Here is a 19,859-nt window from a genome sequence, read left to right as displayed (position 1 = left end):
ACAAGAGAAGCCACCACAATGAGAAGCATGTGCACCTCAACTAGAGGAAGCCCGAGTGCAGCAACAAAGGCCAAACACAGCCAAAAATAAATACATACATGCATTTATTTTTAAAAAGTGCATGTATTTAAAAAAAACCCAAAAAGTTCCTACTGTAGAGCACAGGGAACTATATCCTATATCCTGTGATAAACCGTAATGGAAAAGAATATGAAAAAGAATGTACATAAATGTGTAACTGAGTCACTTTCCTGTACAGCAGTAATTAACACAACACTGTAATTCAAGTGTATGTCAATAAAAAATAAAATTTAAAAAAATTGCCAGAAAAATAGTCACATAAGGGGAACTTCCCTGGTGGTCCAGTGGTTAAGACTTTGCCTTCCAATGGAGGGGGTGAGGGTTCAATCCCTGGTCGGGGAGCTAAGATCCCACATGCCTTGAGGCCAAAAAACCAAAATATAAAACAGAAGCAATACTGTAACAAATGCAATAAACACTTTAAAAATGGTTGACAGCATAAAAAATCTTTAAAGAAAAAATTCACATAAATCAGAAACAAATGAAAGATAATAAAGTCCATACATTAAAAAAAAAAAAAGAGCATGGGTTCGGGTCACATTGCAACTTCCCACTTACTTATAGCTGTGTAATTCTGGGCAACTCACATAATGTCTCCTCAGACTGTTCATCTATAAAATGGGGATGGTAAGAGTTCCCTACCTCAGAGCGTTGCTGTAATCCATAAACACGGTTAAGTGCCTTGGTAAATGTTTGAGGCTCTCTGGTTATTATGAATTAAAATATGTCAATGGCTTCTGGCCGTGTGATTTATAATAGTTTGATGTTTAACCAAATGGTAAAACTATTCCATTTATTATTCCCATCTCTTTTTAACCCTTAGCCTGCTTTGTTGTTTATGTTTTCTGCCACCACAGAGTGCTAGTTCCAGGAGAGTAAAGGCTTTATTTTGTTCACTGCTGAAAGCAACAGCACCCAGAAAAGTACTGTACATATGAAGCCCTCAGTAAACACTAGCTGAATGAATGGTGCAAAGTGTTACAAGGAAAAGTACACCCAAACTTTCATTATAATAAAAAAGTATAGATAAAAAAATCTTTCTCTAATGGCTTCCAGTCAAGTAACTGAAAACACCATATGCTATAATAATAACATAAGTAATTTATGAAAATTTGAAGGCAAAAACATAATTTTAAAAGATTTAGACCTACGTTAGGTGTGATAGAGTATGGATGCTTTCTTGAAATTCACAATCAGATCCAAGAGTATCACTTTCAGACTGTTCTAGTAGACTGAGTTTACTTTTAGTTGTCTTTGATGACACAGTCACTATTCTACTCTCTTTCTTAACAAAAATGTGTTTTCTCGAAGACTCACTTTTAATTGGTTTATTAACCAAAGAATTATTTTGCCCAATTCCTTTGCTTTTCTGCTTTACAGGTGAGTCAGAGCAGGAATGCAGGTCCTTCCCAGGTTGTTTCTTAGCAGAGTATTTTTTGGTCTATTCACCTGCTTTGCTCATTTTCTCTGAAGAAGACCTGCTATTTCTAGATAATTCCTCTTCTTTTCTTTGACTTCCAGTTCCAGAAATGACGTCTGCTGAAGGAGAATATGTTCTAGCAATGAAATCTTCAAAAGACTCCTGCCGCTGCTCTGTGACTGGGACCCCCAGGTTGTCTTTGGAAGTTTCTAAGGCCTCCTGAGTAGACGCTGGGACACGGAAGGAGTCGAGAGGCAAAGGAATCCTAGCATCACCTGTAATTTTCGGGAAGTGGAGGGGAAGACAAAAGACAAGACAAAAATTCAGTGATGAACAAAGCCAACCATTAAAAAGTAGAGCTCAAAACTTCAATGTTACTCTGTAATCTTATTATTAACACAGTCAATTGATTAATCAGAAGATTTCAGAGCCAGCTTTTTTTGTAATTATATCTTGCCAAGTGATTCTCAGCTTAACCTAGCTATATCCAAGGCTATGTCCGCTACGTTTTCAGACTTTGGTGATTGGGGTAGTTATTACCCATTTCCTTTCCCTCACTAAAAATAAAACCCTATTCTGTAAGATAATTAATGTCTTTTCTATCCTCCAGGCACATGTAAACCGTATATAGTTTGTGACCAGACTGTGTTCTCAAGCTGTCAGTTCCCAAGACCACTCTGAGATGGGCTGATGGGGGCTCCAAGTGAGGCTGGAGGAAAAGCTGACAGGTTTTCCCCTCCCATTCCCATAACCAGGTGATTCACTCTAATATGTTACCTATTAGCTATGTCTGGACTACTTATTTTAAAAATTATATCAGTATGTGTACCTTCATTAGTGTTCCTTCATTGTAAGCTGACTGCATACAAATAGAAACCTAGATAAAATATGAACAGAATAGACATTTATACAATTTAAAATCTGGATATATTTTCTCTAATGTCTTCTTTCTTCATTAAGGATAGTTTGCTTTAACTCATAAATTTTCTCAAGAACTTCCAGTCTCCTTATTTACAAAAGTACAGTATCATGAAATGGGCCCACATTTACTAATCTCAGATTTCGAAAGGATTCCAGAGTCTTCTAGCTCCCGGGCATGTGAACTATTAGAGACTGATCGTTATTGTTTTCTCGCTGACTTGGTCATTTCCTTTTTGCTAATCACTCTTAGAATCATTAAGTGCTGTTCTGTCCATTTACTTGGATATTTTGCATTTGTTATGGGGCACCCTGTTTTGATTCTGATTTTCCTTCTTCAAGTGCCTTCTTTTCTTCTTTAGGTGGACTACTAACAGGAGAATTCATCTGGGGACGACCTAGTAAATGAAAATCTGACTGATCTATACCAGCCATTGTGGCCAACTGCCCAAGCCTAGACGAGAGGAGGAAAGGAGAAAAGACAAAGGTTATTATAATCACAGAAGAGCAGTTTAGATTTCCCCAGACTTACAATCATGAAATACTTCTAAAATCTTTTTTTTTTTTTTTTTTTTTTTTTTTTGCGGTACACGGGCCTCTCACTCCTGTGGCCTCTCCCATTGCGGAGCACAGGCTCCGGACGCGCAGGCTCAGCGGCTATGGTCACGGGCCCAGCCGCTCCGCGCCATGCGGGATCCTCCCAGACCTGGGCACAAACCATAGCCCCTGCATCGGCAGGCGGACTCTCAACCACCCCGCCACCAGGGAAGCCCTACTTCTAAAATCTTAAAAGCTAACATCCTACTCCAGACTACAAGCCTCTCTCTCCCCCAAATCCTCAGCCATTTCCAGATTCATCCTCTAGGAGACATCCCACTGTCTCACTAGAAGCTTCAATATGTTCCATGCACCCTGTCCACTGCCTGTCACACCTCCATTCCTACACTTCTTTACCACCTTTCCTCCAGTTTCCAAGAATGTGTTTGTTCCTTCCTTCCCAACACCAACACCAATTCATTCACTGACAAAACACCACTCCATCAACTATCAATCTCCACTTCCCTCTTTCAGCAAAATTGCTCCCGGTTGAGAACCACTGACCTATATCTCCCCTGCAGATTAATAATCATTTTTATGTCTAAGGCAAAGATAACTTTAATTCAAACTTATCAAACAAGCAAAAGAAGTGAAAGATAGGAAAATTCTTATGCATTCCCAACTATTTTCAATGAAAACTGCCTTTAATTTAGTCTTTACAAAACAACTATACCTACTAATTACTCTGTCTACAGGTTACTCTTTTATAATGGGCTCCCCACTCTACCAAAGCAGGCTTCCCTATTTGCATTTCTTAAAAAATTTAATTCCTCATTTTAAAATGTCAACTATATTACCTATAATTACACTAAATTTGGCTAAATATAGCCACGTAAGTGATGAAAATTGCTCCAGTTCCTCAGCAAACTACCATTAGAGTCGCAAAGAGAAGAATGCCATGAAGAGAAATGAACTAACCCAGCATCTTTAAGGAGAACCAGGAAAGCATGGAACTTCTGAAAAGAATTCTCAGTGCTGCCCCAAACACCTTCATCATCCAGGATCATGCTTGTCAATGAGTGGGCATGAAGGGCTTCAGACAAAGAGAAAGTTGTGTTTCTTAACTGGGCATTTTCATGTTCCAGCTATACAAGAAGACTGAAAACGTCTGACATGATTTTTTCTCATTGTCATCAAAAGTAGTCTTGCCTTGGGCTTCCCTGGTGGCGCAGTGGTTGCGAGTCGCCTGCCGATGCAGGGGACACGGGTTCGTGCCCCACTCTGGGAAGATCCCACATGCTGCGTAGCGGCTGGGCCCGTGAGCCATGGCCGCTGAGCCTGTGCGTCCGGAGTCTGTGCTCCGCAACGGGAGAGGCCACAACAGTAAGAGGCTCACATACCGCAAAAAAAAACCCAAAAAACAACAAACAAAGAAAAAGTAGTCTTGCCTAGTTTCAAGGAACAAAACTAAAACACTCAAAATGTAATTATTTTATAATTAATGTAACCCTCCGCCAGTAAAGACAGAGACCATATCACATAATAACCAAAGCCCACAGGCACCCAACAAAGTTTCCTATATAACACTTAGGTGGTATATAAATAAACCCAAGTTACCGTTTTATTAATGATCTTTCACAAAAGATCACATTTCTAACTGGTTCAATTCATAATGGAGCCTCATTCCACATTAGAAAATGACCTGCTTTAAGTTTCCCTTAAATTAGAAAGTGAATTATAGAATCTGATTTGAACAAAACATATTACAACTCTGATGAATGTTAAGAATTAACTTTAGTGAGTAAAATATCTAATGCTTACGTTTAAAAGTCCTAAATCATACCCAACCCAATTTATTAAATGTACGATCACCAATATTTTCTTTGGCTTCTTCAACATATTCACCCCCGTGCACTCTTCCCCTTCCGCTCAGCATCTACGCACTTAAAACCCCCTGTAAGCTCAACTCTCGTATTTCTCAGAAAGGCCGTTAATGTTCATGATGCCCCTTTTGCCTTACATGAGCAGGTACTCAACATTTATTGAATGAGTGTCTGCCAATCCACTGGATGCACTTTTAAAAATTCCTCCCTACACTCACCCTGTGATAAATTATATTTAGATAGAACTTTTTAGATTATGCCCTGCTTTCATGCACATTACCTAATGTAATTCTCATAGTATATATTTTTATCTTTCATTGCATTCTTAGAAGTTTTCCAATATCTTAAATTTATTTAAATGATTCACTTTCCTAATTCATTGCCAGGAGAGTCTCATCATGTCTTTTATGTTACTGTATATACAATACATGCACAGAAAGTGCCTTCTTCCATCAAAGAATCATGAACAGGAAATAAGCTAATGTCATATAAAAGCACACACACACACACACATACACAAAACCAGATTTTCACATCTTTAAAAACATGCTTTCTGGAATATAGATCATATGATCACTAAATACCAGTAAATGCAAAAGTCCATATGATACCACCGATTTGCAACATATTACAGTTTTAAAGCTTACAAAATATGTGTATATGGCTTAAAATCAAATCAAAATAAAACCAAAACACTCTCAAAAGCAGATGAAACGTGTTTACCTCACTGACTCGTCTATCAGCCTTCAGTCTTATTACTCTTTCCTCCTTTAACTGCTTTAGGCACTCCTCCAGGGTTTCCTAAACAAACAGAGTCAATATTATAAGTAATTCATAGTATAATATCCAAAAGCCTTTCCAGCTATTGGTCTCATCAGGATTTAGGGGCAGAGCCAGAAGTGAACTCAGATTTTAGTCTGCTACTGGTCATATTATACCATGCCAGTGAAATGAATGATCAAAATCTATCAAATTTGCAAAGATTTATTTAAATTCCACTCTTTCCAACATAAATTTGTGGCAGCCCACCATAAAAGGCATATGCATATAACATAGTAAGTCAGAAATAAGAAATTACGACCAAGAAAGAAAAATTCTATTTTTATTTGTGGGTCTCTTTATAGCAGGAAGTCCTATTAACGAACCTGCTTAGCATACCTGAATTGCATAATTGCAGATTCAAAAGCATGTTTTAAAAAAGTAATCACTTTTAAAGCAATTTACAGTCAAGCACTGTTCCTGGAGTTCCCTGGGTATTAAATAATCGAATCATCAAAACCCTAAGAGGGGGCTTCCCTACTGGCACAGTGGTTAAGAATCCGCCTGCCAGTGCAGGGGACACGGGTTCGAGCCCTAGTCCAGGAAGAACCCACATGCCGCAGAGCAACTAAGCCTGTGCGTCACGACTACCGAGCCTACGCTCTAGAACCCACGTGCCACAACTCCTGAAGCCTGCGCGCCTAGAGCCTGTGCTCCGCAATAAGAGAAGCCACCGCACCGCAACGAAGAGTAGCCCCCCGCTCGACGCAACTGGAGAAAGCTGGCGAGCAGCAACGAAGACCCAACGCGGCCAAAAATAAATTTATAAAACAAAAAACCCTACGAGGAAAGAACGATCACTAACTCCATGTTATTTTACAGATGAGGGAAACAGAGGCAGAGAAGTAGAGTAAGTAGAGCAGCACAGCCAAGGTCACACCACTAAGTAGCAGAGCCACACTGTGGACTCAGGAAGCTGGCTGCCATTCCTGCTCACGGCGGTGGTAGTCTTCCCTTCACCAAGGTCACGGAAATAAAATGAACACTGATAAACTATCTTAGGAGTTTTAGGAGCTAAGACACTTCGGTCCTTGAAGTGGGGACACTGCTTGCAATAGGCAGAATTCTGACAGAGCCTCCAAGATGACCACTTACTGAAGTACACAAACCTTCCACTTATCCAATCAAACTCTAAATGTAGGTGCTGTAGTGAAGGGATTTTGCACATGGAATTAAGGTTCAAAATCAGTTGATCTTTTAAGATAGGGAGATTACTTTAGGTGGATGTGGCCTACTCAGGCACCCCACGAAAAGGACCTGAACTCTTCCTGAATTGAAGTACAAAATGGACAAGAGGGAGACTCTCCATTGCTGGCTCTGAAGAAGTCCAATGCTGCGGCAGAGAAGGCAAGCGAGAGGCCTCTAGGAGCTGAAACTCTCCCCCGACTGACAGCCAGCAAGGAAATGGGGACCTCTGTCCTGCAACTCCAGAATCTGAATTATGCCAACAAGCCGGAAGAAGCCTGTAGGCATTCTTTCCTAGAGCCCCTGGACGCTAACACAGCCAGACTGACATCTTGATTTCAGCTCTGTGGCCCACACAAACTATGGTGAACATCCAACGTTTGGGGCTCAATATCTTACACTTAAATTTCACGTGCTTTAACACTCTCAGGAGGGAACCCACATGTTCCCGTGTGTATCTGAGCAGGAAGCCCAGTCACGCTGTGCCTGGACTTCTGACCTACAGAACTCTGAGCTAGTCAAATAGGTATTGTTTTCAGTCAGTAAGAGTGTAGTAAAAGAATTAATATTCTACTCAACCTCCAGGTTCGTGAACAAAATAAATGATTGTCATTGTTTTAGGCCACTGTTTTGGGGTGGTTTCTTACGCAGTGATAAACAATCATAATACCTATACTTATGAAAACAGTAAGGTATATTTATACATGTTAACTGCTTTGAACAATCACTTAAAGAATGAGGAACTCTATTACCTGCCATCATTGGGAGAGGAGCTGGTATCACTTTCTGGAGAGTAGCTTTTGGTACCTAACAACAATCCTACATCAGGAGTTTACCCTAAGGAAATCAAAGATGTGGGCAAAGATTTATCTACCAACATGATGTCATAAGATTGTTGATAACCAAACCCTAGAAGAAAGCTAAGAGCCTCCGAATTGGGACTGGTTTAAATAAAAAGAGCTCATCGTCTGAAGGAATGCTCTATGAAGCCACTAAGAATGACAAGAGGTCTCAACCAGAGTTCATGAATGGGCTTCAGGAGTGCTACATTCAAAATATATCTGTGCGTTTTTCCTGGGAGATGATGCATAAGCTTAATCAAATTCTCTGATGTAGAAGAGTAGTTAGTGACATGGCAAAATATTTCTGATACTTTTTTAAGACAAAAGAACAGATTAGGTGTGTGTACATGCAGAGGTGGCTTTTATTTCCTTCAAGAAGTTATTCATTGTTTTCAAACATTTGCTCAATGAACATATATTTTTATATTCAGAACATGTTTAAAAAATTGACAGTCTAAGAACTTCAAATTCTTTAATGTTTCATTACCAAAGCCAGTCAAGTTTTCAATGGGGAAAAAGGGGAAAAAATTGCAAAATTCCTCTACTTTTAATATAATGGTTTAGTCAATCTTCTAAAACTGATTTCAAAGAAATTCTAAACAAATAAACAAAAAAACAAAAAACCCTCAGCACGGTCAGAGGAAAGTAGACTAAAATTCCTGACTGGTTCTAAATAGCACATCAAAGTGCAATTACATGCAACAGTTTCTCCCTCTAATGGAGGGAATTAGAACACAGTGTTCAATTTTTGTGAAAAAGTGTACCCTCCTCCTACAAAATATTCAGAATTCATGTCCCTTACATGGAAATATGGAACCAAAAAAGTTAGAAAGTAAAATTGCTTGATATTCTATTACTTAAGTAAGACTAATGATAAGGCTTTGGAATAATTTTCCTTCCTTCCATCTGCTCTCCATTCCACCCTTCTGTACACCAGCTAGGGTGATTTTTCTGGGGCAAAGCTCCCATCATATTGGATATCAAATTTTATGTTCAACTTTTCTCCATTTAACATTGTAATCAATCATTTCTCATATAATCAGGGGATTCATAACCTTGATTTTTTTGTGTGGGCTACAAAATATTCCACTGAGTGGGTTTACTGGTTAACCATTTTACAGATTTAAATTCTTTCCAACTTTTCAGTATTATCAGACAAAATAACCGTTTTTATGCATGAAGGCTTTTTTCCATATTGAGAATAACATTCTTACAATAAATCCATAAAAATGAGTTTGAGATCAAAGCAAATGAACATTTTTAAGGCTCTGAGGTACCTATCTCCAGACTTCTTTCCAAAAGATTTCTGAGATTTTACACTGCCATCAGCGATGTATCACTTGGTATATAACCTCTACTGTAACTGTTGGCTTACTTCCTCACTTAGAGTGCAAGTTATTTGAAGATAGGGGGTGTATTTTATTAAGTGTTTATCCCCAGCACCTGTGCCTAGCACAACGTAGACGGTCAATAAATAATTGCTTAATAAGGAAAATCCCTGCCACACACGTACATATAAGATGTACGTGTGTGAAAGACAGACTGTGTGTTTTTCTCTAACTGGATAGATGAAAACTTGTCATCTTCTTTAATGTGCAATTTTTTTGCTTATAATTAGTCATTAAATTTCTCTTTTAGATTATATTGTAAATATTCAGATTCTCTGAGGCAAATGGGCCTGGCACTACCCATTAGCTACATAACCTTGGACAAGTTCTATAACTCTAGGCCTCAACTTCCTCATCTATAAAATGGACATAAGCTCCCATATTACAGAGCTCTTGTGAGAATTACATGAGTTAAAACACATATAAAATTAGAAGAGTGCTTGGTACATAGAATATGTGCAATTAATGCTGAATGAATGAACATGCGAATGCAAACAGTAGTGAAGGGCTTAAAATAAAACGGTCTCATCCCACTCCCACATCCAGCACTCAAGAAGCGACCGATTCTTTATGCAGTTTCTAATTGTAAAATACGATATGTGTACTGAGAAGTGCACAGAACAAAACTGTCAATGTGACAAAGAAAAAGAGAATACTTACATAAGCACTACTCGAAGCTGAAAGTATTGATACTTGTCAGCATCGCAAAAACCCCCCATATCCTTTTCTCATCACAAGCTCCTTCCCTCTTCCCGGTTAAACACCAACCTCATTTCTTGACAGTCATTTCCTTTAACCTGCATGCATCCCTAACAAAAGAGTTTAGTTGTGTCAACATCTAACTTTATGTACAGGATCATAGTATATGAAGTCTTTTCTATCTTATTTCTTTCTCTCAACGTTGGTTTAAAAAATTCATCCACATTGCTGCCTGTAGCTCTAGTTCATTCAATTTTATTGCTGGATAGTTTTCCCACTGTACAAATACACATCATTTATTTAATTTTTGACTCTTAATGGACATTTGGTTTGTTTTCAGTTTGTGCTAATGCAAATCATGGACAGGAATCCTGCTGTACCCGTTATTCTGGTGCATTTACACAGGGCGGGGGTGAGGGCTGCTGGCTCACAGGCTATTTATATACCTTCAGTTGATGGAGAGTGCTAAATGCTTTCCAAAGTAGTTGTGTCGATTTATACTCCAGTATAAACAGGGTAGAAGATTCCCATAGTACTTCAGGTCTACAATACCTGATACTACCAGACTTTTTATTTATGTATTTGTCAATCTGATTGACATGTAGTTTCCTTGGTTTTGACTCACTTTTCACTTATTACTTCATGAAGTCGTACACTTTTCTGTGTTTACTGGCTGTATGGATTTCCTTTTTTATGAGGTTTACATCAAATATTGTTATTTTTTATTATTTTATTATTATTATTTACTTTTGGCTGTATTGGGTCTTCGTTGCTGCGTGCAGGTTTTCTCTAGTTGCGGCGAGCGGGGGCTACTCTTCATTGCGGTGGCTTCTCTTGTTATAAAGCACAGGATCTAGGCGCGCAGGCTTCAGTAGTTGTGGCACGTGGGCTCAGTAGTTGTGGCTCACGGGCTCTAGAGCACAGGCTCCGTAGTTCTGGTGCACGGGCTTCGCTGCTCCGTGGCATGTGGGATCTTCCCGGACCAGGGCTCGAACCCGTGTCCCCTGCCTTGGCAGGCAGTTTCTTAACCACTGCGCCATCAGGGAGGTCCAACTATTGTTATTTTGAATTCTTCTCCATGTCCAAGTAATACTCTTACATGACTATTTTCTCACTAAATTGGAGGCGTTATCAGTTCACTTTCTAACTTACTAATAAGTAAGGGTTTAGTTCCTCTACACTCTTTCCTATGTCCACACTGCTCAGTAAAGTTATGTCATCATGAGTTATTCCACTGCTCATGATCTCTTTGACTTGTAGTCATATACTTAAAAACCTACATTGTTGATCAACTAGAAGCTCTCTCAACGTCACGCTTTGTAAAATGAGGACATTCTTACCATCTTCCCTTTTTTCTACCTCCTGTCTACCTTCCAAACCCAGCTGTTACGTTGTCAAAGTTGAAATTTATATTCTGTTCTATGTGCAGTTAAGTCTTCTGTTACTTGAGAGTCAGTACGGAGTAAGGTTTAAGAGAACAGGCAGAGAGCCTAAAATCAAAGCCTCGATCCAACCTTAAATTAGGTACAGCCTGGGCAAGTTCCTTCCCTGACTTAGCTTCCTGCTCTCAAAAGTGGGAATGATATTAGCACCAACCTCATAAGGCTATTCAGAGGATTAAATGAGTTAATATATGCAAAAACACTTAGAGCCTAATATATGCTAAGTACATACTAGTACACAATACATTTCAGTACATACCAAGTTAATACTAATACATACTAAGTATAGTTTACTTTAGTTATTTGTGATTACATGCAAGTTGGCAATAAAAGCTGCAAACCAAGACAGTATTGCCATTATTACAATGAAATTAATATTGCCCACTGCAGATGTACTGTGTCTCTGTGTATAGACTATACCTCGTTCCATACTGTGCCAGTGTCACTGCCCTTGTGCAGGGTGACCACATACCCCAAGCCGCCTTGGGCTGTTCCAGTTTATACCTGTTGTCCTGATGTTACAGCATTAGAATGCCTCCTTACACTATTGAAGTGTAAGGAGTTTGCACAAGTTCCGGTTTGGACAACAAATTATATAGGTGGTCATTACCCCTGTGTGTCACTGAAAAGGGGGACATCTATAGTGTCAAGTTGAAGTGGATTCTTCCCTTCCTCACCAATAGTAGGTTAAAAATCAACCATAGTTCAGTGTGCTTCAGCTTTATGTCCGTATAGCCTTTTCTCCTCTGGAGTTCAAGTTCCTTCTCCTCTTCCTCTCCATCCTCCCTTCCAACAGTGCCTAACACCTAGTAAGTACGATATGCCTCAAGGTGTTTCTAAGCTCTCAATCACACAATCAATAGAAGCCTCTCCACTATAGATTAGCTGCAATCTGCACTGAATCCCCTATTACCTTCCTTCTTGGTTTATTGCCTCATTTTGCTGGATTATGTCTATAAATAGCTTAAGGTGTAGCACAGGAGGTCAATTTTTCAAATTTCTTTGGGTACAAAATATCTTCTTCAGCCTCCACTTATGACTGATAGTTTGGCTGGATACAAACCCCTAGGGTGAAAATTATGTGCCTGAAAAACTTTGGAGGTATCTTTCTAATGCCTTCCAGGATCCATGGTGCTCATGACAAGTATGATAAAGTCAGATTTTAACCTTTTTTTTTAGGTGACCAGTATTTTTCTCTCTGGAATGGATGTATCCTCTCAGTATTTTATTCTATTTTAATTTATTTTTTCAGTATTTTAAAGTTTCACAATGAAGGGTGCCTAGGTATGAGTCTATTCTTACTCATCTTGCATAACTATTTTCAATCTGAGGCCTGATGTCTACTTTCAGCTGTGGGGAATTTTGTTGCCCTTTGACAGCTTCCCTCCATTTTTTTTCTGGGTCTGGACTTTCTAATAGTAACATGTGGGATCTCCCAGATGCAGCCTCTCTAACATATTTCTATCACATTTTCCATTGTGTCTTTCTTTTTTATATACTGAGAAATTTTTTAAATTCCTACTGAATTTATTTCAGCAACCATATTTTCATTTCCAGGAGACCTCTCTTGCTTTCTGACCATTCTCCTTTTCATTAATACCCTAGTCTTATTTTATAGTTGCTAGCTCTTTTTAAACCTCTCTCAGGATGCTAATTAGGGTTTTTTCTTAAATTATTCTGTGCCCTAAATTGTCCCTGGTCCTACTAGGATATGTTTGCACTCTTTCCCCCTCTCTCATGTTGTAAGCTTTACTCAACTAACAGGCAAATGACAGTTATTTTCTATTTAAGAATGAGCGCAGAAAGCTCCCTGAAGTCAACGATTGATTGGCTTCTTATGCAGGAAGAAGCGGGGAGTAACTGTAACAGGATCTCCCCCAAAAACAGTTTTCTAGGGTGTAAAAACTCACAGTAGCTGCCCCAGTTCTCGCCAGTTTCACTGTCTTCAAAATGAAATCATCTCATTTCAGGAGGGTTAGGGCGGGGCAGGGAGTCCACTCCTCCAAACACATCCCTTCAATGAGCTCCCCTATTGGTCACACTTTTAACTAACTCCACCCTCTCTCCTACATGCGCACCTGAGCATGGGGCTACTTTTTCAGGTGGGGTCAGAATCCTCCTCAGTTGCACGTGGTCCCTGTGCATATTCTAGGTGATGCTTTTCCTCTGTTCTACTGCTTCAGTTTCACACTCTTCCACCTGTCTTCTTTCAAAACTATGTTGAAATCTCTTGATAGTTGTGTGCATATATACTTAAACACTTTGATACCATCATTGTAGTGTCTTGTCAAAACAGAGAAGAGCTAAAAGGGTTCTCAGTGCATTCTGAATCTGCTATTCTGTGGTCCCAGTGTTTAAACTTCTTGGACTTCCCCACTGTCTATTACTGCTTTTACAAATACAATCTCATGGTCTATTCGTGAAGGAAATGAATACACCACATCTAAAATAACAAGGAATGCGGGTTAGATGCTCTAGGGTCTAGTCATACTCTGCCATTTACTAATAAACCACTTACGTTCTACAAATTGTAGGTGCGCATTTATAAAACGAAAGGGAGTAACTCTACATGAACTATAGATTTCTCCTACTCTAACATTTCATAATTTTGTAAGTTCTTTTCTTAAAATTTCTCTATATTATCATTAATTTTAATTAAAAAATAAAAATCTAACTTTCTCTTTTGAAAATCAAAGAGTAGTTCCCGTAGTCCTACAATAATGGGATAATTAGTTCTGAAACCTGTCAAGTGTCATGTTTCATACGAAGAGAAAATCATATTAAATAATTTTAAAAAATTAAACATGGACTTTGTAGCACAAAGACAAGGTCCCCCCCAAATGGTGTTCCTTTATTTACTAGAAATGTTCAGCTCTGCATTAAAGTTGAAATAAAATAAATATATTAATTTTGAGGTGCAAAAATTTCTTATAAAAATCAATTTTTCTTTTCTGTCCATACAAACAAAAGTATGGAATGACATTAGAGGTCAGGTTTATTTGGCAATAGAATGTAGCTTCTTGATATTTTTGATTTTAGGAAAGGAGAATATCAACATCAAAACTTTTTTCAACTTTACTTTTATTTAAAATGAGGCCATATTTTCCTCTTATAAAAAGAGAGTTCAACTAGAACCGTCTATTTTCTCATCTGTAAAACAAGAGCACTGAATCAGCTGACTGTATTCATTCAGAACTCAATTTCCTTATCTTATGATCACTAAGCTTCTCCCTAAATCTAAAATACTAAGCTTCTAAGCAAAGAAAAATATATTACTAACGACATGTTTTGATTTTAGTTTCTTAGAGTTCAAATGTCCACCATTCACCTTGGTCTAAGCTTAAGGAACCATTCAAGGGGATACAACGCAGATGGGAGGAGAAAACAGAACCCTCACACAAGCTGTGCTGTGTTGCAATCAGCCTTCCGTTTGAAAAATAATCTTCTCTATAGCTTTAAAGTGATAACTTTGTACCTGCAATGCTTCTTGTTTCAAACGGATTTTCTCTGGCTCTTCCTGAACACGTTCTGAGGAATCGTCGACCTCTTCGATTTCTGAGGAGGAAGGACTCTCTACTGTCACAGTCACAGGAAATTCTGATGGACCTGAGTGTCACAAGAAGAAGATAGGAAACCACAGAGTTGTTAAACTAAAGTGCAAAGAAAGAAGACAAGATTGTATAAAAGACAACACAAGCCAGATACCAAATATCCAAATATTAGAGGACATTTAACAAAAGTGATCTGAGGTATCATTATTTATAAATGTCTCTCACTGCTCTTTAGTGTAAAACAGGCAATGACTAAGTAAAAGTACAGGAACATATTTTTGCTATGTTACTGTACAGACCTCTGTTGTACGTGGTTAGGATTAGTAATGGGAATTGCCCATATTATTTTATTAAGTTTCTTTCACAGAAGCCAAGTGAAGATCCAAGGTAAACATTTTTTCTCAGATCAACTTTATACTGCAAATGAAAAATTTATTCTTCACCATCAGACAAAAACAGTCTGGAAGAAAATGTAGTTTTTCAGAGGAAAATACATCAGTAAAGGGACTGATGAATAATCAGGAAGTCAACATATCTAAGCTGTGAATAATAGACATTAGAATTTAAAAAAATAAATCACATACACATACACAACTAAAACTGACCCATCAAAAATTTCATCTTCTCACCACCCTTAAGCCAAAACTAGGGCAACAATTCTCCCAGCAAGCTTCACTGCCACTGCAATGTTGTTCAATAGGACATTTCCAAACATTTAAAAACTGACCTGGCCACAACCCCATAAAAGTCTACAGATCATAAAGAACTGTGCTGGGATTATAAACCACGCAGAAGACAAGTCACTAGGACATCATTTTGACAACAAGCAGCAAACCCTGCAGCATAGGAAAACCCTAACAGGAGAACGAGGTGCACACCCCTCTCTCTGGGAATGCAAGGCCAGGACTGACACCCAAGATGCTCTTCTCTCAACCTCAGCAGTGGTGCCTTTCACAGAGCAACTATGCAGTCTCCCAAGACCACTGGGAAGGAGAGTCTGATACTGACAGTATTAGCTTGCCACGAGGCCATAAGCGAGGGAATGTGTGTGGCCTTGGTGAGAGAGCAGAGGTTTGGGAGATGTTGCTTTATATTGGCTTTCAGATCAGGAATTTGTACATATAGCCCGCAAACAACGTTTCTTGAAAACGTGAACATTCTTGAGTATGACAGCTCCATGTGAGGGGTCAGAAATGGCAGTCAAGTTCGTTTCACTGGGTAACAGCTGATTTGCGGACTGGAAAACAGGCTTCCTTGTTTACAGACATAACCACAAGGCTGCCAGGTGTGCGCTAAATCCACACAAATACACAGTTGCATTGGGAGAGCGACCAAACATGTTTTACATGGATTTATTTCAGAGAGGGAAATGCTTCATGTAAGGCTCTGTCAGTTTAAAAAGCAAGAAGAATGACCATCCACCTTTCCCAATTCAAGCCCTATATATCATAAATATGATAGCTACACACCACCAACTGATTACATACATCACGAGCTTTGATGAATAGAAAGCCCCTAAAAAGATAGCAACAAAACGAAGTTAGATCTTCATGTAAATACATCACCAGTTAAACCCAGTTAATACAACTATTTAGTAGTATGAACAGTATCCATACAGAATTGTGTATAAAAATAAATAAGCTCAAAACAAGGACCTGGAGGGCTCTGCTACGGAGAAAACACAACAGAATTCAGCCTACTGGCTTGGTAATCACTCTCTGAACTGCTGAGAGGCCCCTTCAGCTCCTATGTTCAGGATGGTTGAGATTTCAGTCTCACTTCTTTAAATGGTGATATTAATCGTTCTCTAATTTACCCCCCTGTGTGAGGAGGATGGACCTGCGATTAAGTGTCTCAGGAAGAAGACAGGAAACCACAGAGCTGTGAAACTCAAGTGCAAACACTGGGGATTCAACACTATAGTTTATGCAACAGCAATTCACATTACCATTTGCAAAAAAGTAGTCGGTTGTCCAGTGGGGATTAGAAACATCCATTTAACATGAACAACTGAACAGATATTTTACACAGTAACTACTTCAAGTACTATTTAAAATCAATTCTCTTTGTTTTCTTAAGCAATTGTTAATCCCCAATTTCCTGATTACTACCAAGTAAGTCACCTGAAGATCATCTAGAGCCATCTATTTCACTTAGCAAGCCTAAAGCTATAATTCAACCATTTTATTTACTGTTCTGTGACAAAAATTACTATGAACAGCTATCCCCTGGATAAGAAATCAGCTAATGCTAGTTTGACTCACTAAATCTGATTTACTGAGTTAATAAGCCAGTTGATTTAGAATAGGTCTAATGCACATTTTTCATCCATTCTGCATTAAACTATTTCCCATGCCTAAAATGTCTTTTTTCCCATTCATACGTATCCAAATTCCTACTTCTGTGCTGTACGGCTTCGCTCAACTACACCTGCCTTTAATCAAACTTCTCTCACATGCACAATTGGTGATCATTTTAGTCTCCTCAAGACTCCCACGGAGTTACCTCTGTTGTGACACCTGAGAAACAACTTGAAACTCCCAATTACTTTTAATTTTTCTTCCTTAGAGGGCTCATTAGGCAGAAGCCATGTGTGAGTTACCTTTTTTCCTCTACACAAAATACCAGAGACCACCCACATAATACAAGTTCCAAAATAAAGAACTCTAAATGACTGAAAAAGACAGGGAATGCAAACAGGTTACCTGTTGCTTTTTGCACTTTCTGCAGGACACAATGGCCGGAAACCAGACACTCCAGGTGGTAGCGCTTCAGGAGGGTAACATTCTTTACCAGCAGAGTATTTCCTTCCATTACTTACAGGCTTCTTTGCGGCCAAGACTACGTTTGACAAAGCATGAAAAGAAGGAATCAAGATGCACCAAAGGTCTACAGAGCAAATGTCACACGTGCACACGTCGAAAGGAATCAAAAAGGCACTTGACAACGATGCCAAGCCCATTAAAAAGAGGATCGGTTTTGTACAAAGGTTTTCCATAAGCCAGCATTTTTAAAAAACATAAGTTCTCTACAGTAACAAGTTATTTTAACTAAAACAAAAGTATTGAGATGTGCAGAAATGCAAAAATAAAAGTTTAAAAAAAATCCCAAAGTATGATACATTTTATGTATCATGCAGAAACACTCAAGTTTCCTGAATCTTAGAACACCTTTGGCATTTCTGAATCTCAAGGACACAGAAACACAGATACACCCATGACTTCTGCCAAACAGAATCTTCAGAAGTAGACCAAAAGTTAAATTTAAGATGAATTTTTCTATGTAAAAACAATACAAGTTATAAGGCTGCAAGTTGCTGGTGGGTAGGTGAGTCAATTTTACCCTCCTATAAGCCTGTCAACCTTCACTGCTCCTTTGATTTCATATAGAAAACGCACAAAAAAACAAATGAAACCCACTGGATGAAAGAGTGAAATGTGGAGACTTACCCTATATTTCAGTAGTAAAGAGGCAAGTATCTTTATAGGAAACATTTGGTTGCAAAAACTAGACCTACGTGTTAATATTTTACTTAGAACAAGCCATATATTAAAATTCACATTTAAATATTTAATTTGAATTTACTGAAAACAAACATCATAGGTTAAAATGGTTATATTTATCCTTCAAAGCTACTATATTTTATGTTATTTTATTTATTTATTTTAATAGATCTTGATTGGAGTATAATTGCTTCACAATTCTGTGTTAGTTTCTGTTACACAACAAAGCGAATCAGCCATATGCATACACATGTCCCCATATCCCACCCTCTTGAGCCTCCCTCCCACCCTCCCTATCCCACCCCTCTAGGTCATCGCAAAGCACCAAGCTGATCTCCCTGTGCTATGCTGCTGCTTTCTACTATATTTTAGCAGCATTAGGATGCAGGGTAAAATGGAGTGTATTCGGTAATATAGGACAAATATTTCATAGAGTGTAGCTTATTGATAATCACCACACGATCCTCTGTGATTTACATGCCTCTTAAAAATATATAGGAGGGCTTCCCTGGTGGCGCAGTGGTTGAGAGTCCACCTGCCGATGCAGGGGACACGGGTTCGTGCCCCGGTCCGGGAAGATCCCACATGCTGCGGAGCGACTGGGCCCGTGAGCCATGGCCGCTGAGCCTGTGCTCCGCAACGGGAGAGGCCACAAAAGTGAGAGGCCCGCGTACCACACACGCACACACACACACAAATATATATATATATATATATATATATATATATATATATATGTATTAAAATTTTTTAAAATTACACTTTTCTTGTTAGGAGATTAAAAAATTTCTAATAAAAGTTCCCATCTTTTATTAGGCATACATAAGTACAATATAAATGTGACACAATTCACACCATTATTTCACCCCTATACTCCCCTGGATCTAGGTATATACCCAGATACTGATTTGGCTTACCTCTATGTCTCCAAATAACTGAGGCAAATACAAAAAAAAAAAGCCCAAGAAATAAAATTACTCTTAAAAGAGCTCAATGAGCTTGTATACTGCAGTTACATTTCCACTTTGTTTAATCATGCTAACTAAAAAAAAATGTTTAACTGTTCTCATTCCATGATGCCCTATTATTCTGTACTAATTCTACAGAATTCCAAATATGTTGTACATATACATGTTTTATTTATATATCCTTCCATTTCTAATATCATAGCAAAAGTCAATGTAGCTATTTTAAGAATGCTTTACATAGGATATAAATTTTTAATAATAATATCTAATTAGTGTGATATCACAAATCTTAACTTCTTTGAATGTACTATTTGATTATTAAAATATCACTCTCTTTAGCGGAGTGGGTAGCGGAGGCGCGCGGGAGAATCCATGTCCTTCTTAGAACCGTTCCCTCTAAATACTTTTAAACCAACAGCTCTTGGCGAAAGTCTTCATCCCTTTAAGGCTAAGTTCTCGCGAGACGACAAGACGCCGGATAGCTTAATCGCACGTTGTGCCTGCGCGCGCTGGGGCAGCTCGCACTTCCGCCCGAGGCGTGTTGCGACTCACAGCAGCTGCCGGTCTCGCGTGGTGACGCAGCTGTTTCTTCTCGGCTAGGTCTGCTGTAACGGACGGAGGCC

At 38.7% G+C, this 19,859-nt stretch overlaps 2 pseudogenes across 2 annotated transcripts in view; one reads left to right on the top strand and one right to left on the bottom strand.

The window, feature by feature from the left end:
• LOC308610804 (centrosomal protein of 78 kDa-like) overlaps window positions 1–19,859 on the top strand; it is a 573,086-nt pseudogene that overhangs the window by 173,681 nt on the left and 379,546 nt on the right. The gene's annotated exons all lie outside the window — the stretch shown is intronic.
• LOC308610798 (centrosomal protein of 78 kDa-like) lies at window positions 1,387–19,674 on the bottom strand (annotated as a pseudogene). The gene is made up of 9 exons: window positions 19,653–19,674; window positions 17,471–17,606; window positions 16,231–16,280; window positions 14,690–14,811; window positions 5,563–5,640; window positions 3,935–4,101; window positions 2,702–2,873; window positions 2,331–2,378; window positions 1,387–1,792 (listed from the first exon to the last, which is right to left on the bottom strand). The product of its transcript is annotated as a centrosomal protein of 78 kDa-like (transcript).

This window comes from Mesoplodon bidens (genome assembly GCF_964165515.1).
Source record: "Mesoplodon bidens genome assembly, contig: HAP1_SCAFFOLD_126, whole genome shotgun sequence".
NCBI classification, from domain to species: domain Eukaryota; kingdom Metazoa; phylum Chordata; class Mammalia; order Artiodactyla; family Ziphiidae; genus Mesoplodon; species Mesoplodon bidens.
This window is presented reverse-complemented; position numbering and strand designations above follow the sequence as displayed.